General features: G+C 38.5%; 1 protein-coding gene across 1 annotated transcript in view; it reads left to right on the top strand.

The window, feature by feature from the left end:
- The window catches only part of PIK3CB (phosphatidylinositol-4,5-bisphosphate 3-kinase catalytic subunit beta), an 87418-nt gene that overhangs the window by 19827 nt on the left and 62142 nt on the right, over positions 1-5449 (top strand). Inside the window, exon 2 of the mRNA XM_009273342.1 lies at positions 3571-3690. The gene's annotated coding sequence lies outside the window, so the exon portion shown is untranslated. The remainder of the gene's footprint in view (positions 1-3570; positions 3691-5449) is intronic.

The raw sequence follows: 5449 nt of genomic DNA, 5'->3' as shown, positions 1-5449 counted from the left end.
GAGTCTTTTGCTTTGTAGTGATGATTTTTTTTTTGCCCCCCCCCCCCCTTTCTTTGTGAGTGGCCTACTTCCCTGGCTTATAATTGTTTCTGTTTTACATTAGATGCCACACAGGAGTTTTAGGCAAAAGTTTCTTGTACCTTTTCCCCCTTTCTTCCCTGGTACAATTTTTTTTTTGTCATACATTCATAAGTGTTTCTGTGGACATAAAGAAGTATAGAGGGTAGTTATAGAACTGTAGAAAGTTTTACTGTATTGTCGCAGGCATTTTGATTGCCACCACACATTTTTATGATTCCTGAATTACTTTGTAAGCTTGTTAATGTTTTTTCTAAAACTGTGATTTGCATAGAAACAGTATCTATGTAATAAAGGTGTAATGAAAGGATTCACAAAAATGATTATTTTGCAAAATGCTACTTCTCATGCAGAAGTTGCAAGCTGAAATGGGATAGGATTTCTGTTAGGTCCCTAGTGGTACTTTCTGTAGAAGTGGTATGGGTGTGGACCCAAGGGCAAGTGCCGAAGGTGGTTTTGTGTTGTGTTTTTGGCTGAGCTCACAGTCAACAGAGACCCGTGAAGGAGATCCCGCTGGTAACGTCCAGGTGACAGTTACATTTTTCCCATGTTCCCCAGAGAGGTGCAGTGGGGAAAAGGTGTGAGCTCATCAGGGAGTCCAATTTTCACCACTTGAGGCAGTTGCTTCAAGTCTTTCTGATCTTTACTCTGTTCCCAGAGATTATGCTTGCATGTTTCTTATGTAGTTGGAGTTCTCACTAGCTGTTTATGGTAGTTAAAAGGCCAGCAGAGTTTGTATCTTGGTCTGTTAAGTAATATAGTCACCAGCCTTTGAAAAATTTTCCACTCATGCTTTGAAGGTAGGAAGTGTACTGGCATATGAAAGGTTGACCATGATGTGATCTGCAGATCACATGTATATGCTGATAACTGTCTCTCGTAACCTCTGTTCTGCTGGTCTGAAAAATGAGAAACGTCGGCTAACTAGAAAAATAAAGCTGCACACTGTCATCCTGTAATGAAGGATTTGTTTCTAATGCTTGAATATAGTAGTGGGTAGTTTGTCTGTATACATCAGAAATGTTTTAAAGTCTGGAGGGCTAGCCATTCTCCTAGCTATCCTCAGTGTACGGTTGGTTGCAGAGGACCAGCAGGAAGCCTGTTGTCAATGTCATGTCTGAATTGCAATGGAGATGCAAACTACTGTGAGAATAGAGAGGAAAAAGGACAGAGAGCTGTAGGGAAGCAAGCAGAAAACTAGCAAGCGAGAGACTGTGGAGAACACAGGAACTGGTAAGCTGTGGCAGGAACTATTCACAATGTACTGGCTTGTTAAATGTGTACTATTTATGGACCCTAGATATTTTCTGGGCTTCATGCATGTGCCTAACCCTCAGATTGGATGCCAGTGCATTGACCACTGTGCTAATACACGTTTCTTATTTCTCACCAAATTCTGAATAAGGCATGAGGAGCATTAGCTCTCATTGCCTTGCCAGTGTCTTAGAGATGAATACAGTGCAGGAGGTTGACTCTGTCTAAGATGGGAATAATTTGAAGCATGATAGGAACCGAGCAGCCATCTCCCGTTCCAGCTCACAGTTTGCACTATGTGGTGTGAAGAGAAAGGAAAGAATGAGACAGAAGAAGGCTCGGAGCAGAAATTGCAGCACTAATATGGCCGCCTGCTTTCTCTTCTGGTACTTGAATTATTTCACAAAGTGCATTTTTATTTTTTTTTAGTGCCAGCCTTGTTTGGTTTTCTTCTTTTTTTCAAATGCACTCTTAGTCAAGAAATCTGACAACACATCTGCGTTACACATTGTTCCCATTCATGAACTTAATAAAATGGGTAGATAGTATGGTATAGGGAAGGAATAAGGTCACAGTTTTTTCCAGTGTATCAGTGCTGATAGTAGAAAACTAGTATTGTGCATTTTGACTGTGATTCCCACATTGCATTTGGGAGGCTTCTCTGTGGTTTGCCAACCTCTATGGAAGCGGTTGTTGTTGTTGTTAGGGTAACTTTATATTGTATATACCAGCAGTGGCATATATGCAATTTCAAAACACCATCCTTTGCTATGTTGGTGCTGGTAGGTTTCCCATGAAAGGTTTCGATCATGAAAGATTGCTTCCTCAGGTGGAAGTAATGACTATTTATCTTGTATTTATACTATGATGCATTTCACACCTCCTCCCAGGCCTGCCTTCTGGGCGCTAGCTTTTGGTTCTGATTTTTCTGACTCCGTAAACACAAATATTGACATGGCTGTAAAACATTAATGCCAGACTGGTACGTTAGGTTGGTTATAAGAGATTCACACTGTTCCTTTGTCCTTGCAATTTCTAAATCATGTAAGGCTGCCTTCATTTTTCTTTTTTCCTTTTTGGCTGTTGCCTGCTGTAGGCTCCTAGGCTTTAATCATGAGAAGTTTCTGGACTAGTTCATACCTTTATGCACCACAAGGTTGTTTTCAAAAGGTTGTGCATGGAGCAGTAACTTAGTTTTTTCAGACTTAAGCAGATGAGGCAGCAACTATTTTTCCCACAAAGCCACTGAAGAAATCTAAGTTGCTTCACAGTGCTCTACATGCTGATCCCTAGAGAGGTTCTGCGTGGGACAGAGGGAATGACAGCCCTCGTTCCTGATCACTATACTGCGCTGAGTTCCTAAAAGCACAGTGTGGACTACTTAGTGTGGGTTAGAAAAAGAATTGTTTATGGGAGGAGGAGCATAGTTACATGCCTTGTGTTTTGCAGCTTGGCCTACAAACCTGTAGATAATATCAGTGCAAACTGATAGCGCTGCTTTTTTCTCAAGGGGGTTTTAGATATTTTTGGTTTCTTTCGCTTTGCTGAGAGCCTGGTTTGCAAGGTAGAGCTAAATGGAGATGATGGCTTGGCTCTGTGGAGATACTTTGTCCCGTACATCTGCAGGATGTTGGTAAGAGGAGACCTATTGAACCTTTCTTCTGCTGTTTCACAAGTTGAAATATGAATAGGAGGATGGGATCGCTTGTGTCATCAACTCAACTTCTCCACAGTAGAACTACAGATGACATTACATTCTTTTTAAAACAAACAAACACCCCAAAAAAACCCCAGCTTACAGCCAAGTGTAAAAGAGAAGATGTGGTTAGGAGAGTGAAGGCAACTCTATTTCCCTTTCTTTTGTCTTTAATTGCAATAGATGTCTGTTGATCTGATCCAAATCGAGTGTACAAAAAATTTAAAAATATTTGTAGCAGCTAAAAAGTTTTTGACTATGTAATTCATGATTATGATGCCTATATTGTTAGAATAAATGGCATCTTCTACATATTTTTCCTTTCCTTTTTTCTTTCTGGTAACCTAGCCTTTGAGGATTTGACATTCATTTAATTGTTAGATTGTGTAATATGAATATGGTACTGTAGTATTTGAAGAGAATGAAAATGTGTGGTTAATCAGATATTTCTGCACAAAAAGTTTATGAAGCTACTAAACCAACTATAACTTGCTGATTTTCTTATTTGGTTAATTACATTATGTTGTGTTTTGCTTTTTTAGGTCACGTTTAGGTCATTTTGTGGAACCTTCCGAGAAAACAAGGGTAATAGTAAGAAAACGATGTTTGGTAGAAGTATCTTCACTGCACAGTCAGACTGAAACAGGAACAGGTTCTCTGGAGTAAGTATTATAGTTTTGTTTTGGTTGGTTTTGGTTTTTTTTTTTCCTCTTGTAAAGTCAGTAGCATGGTTATTAGGCTATTATTGTATTTAACTTAGTTACAGTTCCATTAAAAAAAAAAAAAATCAGTGACTCCATACTCATTTCAGTTGATCAGCTGGTAATGGATACTCTTTTGGACTCTTACTGAAGCATCTCCCATCTTGGAAGCAATTGTATGTTGTGAAATTTAGATGGGCTTCAGATTTTTCTCTTGGCTCCTGTGTATTCTGGGTATGGTTTTGAGCAGGAAGTGGCCTAGTATAGATGTAACTACATATAACCCCCGATTTGCTGGCAAAAGTTAAAGCCCTGCCTGTATCTTCCAGGGAATTTGAAAATATAATTGTTTTTTTGTCTGTAACTTTCCACTCCTGGCACTTTCTGTGTGACTTTGATATTTTTGTTGTCAGTATTTTAATATTTGTCTTGTATTGCAGTTCCATCATCCATCAACCTAGCATAAGTCTTCAATTAGGGATCTTGGATGTGTCTTTTCTTCACTGTTTCTAGTTAACTTCTAGCATTTGTGAATTCTAGGCTGAGGCATGTGTGTCTCATTTCTGATATAAGAACCTTAGCTACCTAACTCAGGGCCTGTGGGTTGCATCTTTTGGTACTAGATACCTAAACATTTATATACTGATGCAGTATAATTCTTAATTTCTGTGTGCTTCACTTGTTTGAAATGGAAAACGTAATCATTTTTCTGTCACCTTGTTTGCATCAGATTGTAAGATGTTTAAACTTATTCTTGTAGAGGTTAGAAACTGGCAAAAATCTGCGTAATTTTCTGTCTGATGCAGATTTTACTCATGCTGTGTGAATGTAATTCTGTAGGAGTCATTGGAAGTACACTTGAATGCATAGTTAGGAATGAAAAATATCTGCCCATTAGAACTGAAAGGGGGTGGAAAATGATTTTAGTTTACAACAAGTATATTTTGGCATATTGCTTTCTTGCCAAGAGGAAATGATGGTTCTTAGCTTCTTCTTTAAAAAGGGATGTGTACATGGTGTCATAATTTGGGTAGAAAAATGTCTGTGAAACCTAGTCAGACAAGCTAAACTTTTCCTACTTGGTATTTTTTCCAAAGTGTTTTTAAGTAGCAGAATAACACATTTGGATTGATAATTTTTTTTTAAAGGCAGGAAATAAATTATTATAAAATTTCAATTAAACATGGATTTAAAGAGGTTGATGTGGGTGTTAGTTCCCTTTCTGTAAGTACTTGAAGCAAGTGCTACAACCTTAAGTCAGCACATGTAAATTTGTATCAGTTCCTGATCTAGGGCATATGTCAAGTGGCCGGTAAACATACTTGCGAAAGGTTCCTGTAGCACCCGATACTTGAATCTGACCTCTGAAGTTTTCAGAAACTGTGTTGTATGAAGTTATCTGTCTTTTACTAACTTACTAGACAACACAGTAGAAATACAGGCACCTGTCACGATGTCCAAATAAAATAATACCTATTTGCTGCTTACACACTTATTTTGACAAGTTAATTCTTGACTCTGGTAATCAAGTTACCAAAACAGATGGGCAATAAAGTTGAAACTGAGCTTGCCAAACAAATGAAATAAAAAATGTCCACTGGAGACAGCTTTAATCATCTTGAATCATTGTATACGGGCTTATGCCAGGCACAAAACTCGCTTGTGTGTTTAGTAGCCAGTAAACCTTTGCTCCCCCCACCCCCCCCCCTTCTTCTGTATT

The sequence above is a fragment of the Aptenodytes forsteri genome, unplaced genomic scaffold, assembly GCF_000699145.1.
Source record: "Aptenodytes forsteri isolate BGI_AS27 unplaced genomic scaffold, ASM69914v1 Scaffold382, whole genome shotgun sequence".
Classification (NCBI taxonomy): Eukaryota; Metazoa; Chordata; class Aves; order Sphenisciformes; family Spheniscidae; genus Aptenodytes; species Aptenodytes forsteri.
The sequence above is the reverse complement of the archived record's forward strand: the minus strand, read 5'-3'. Positions and strand labels throughout refer to the sequence as shown.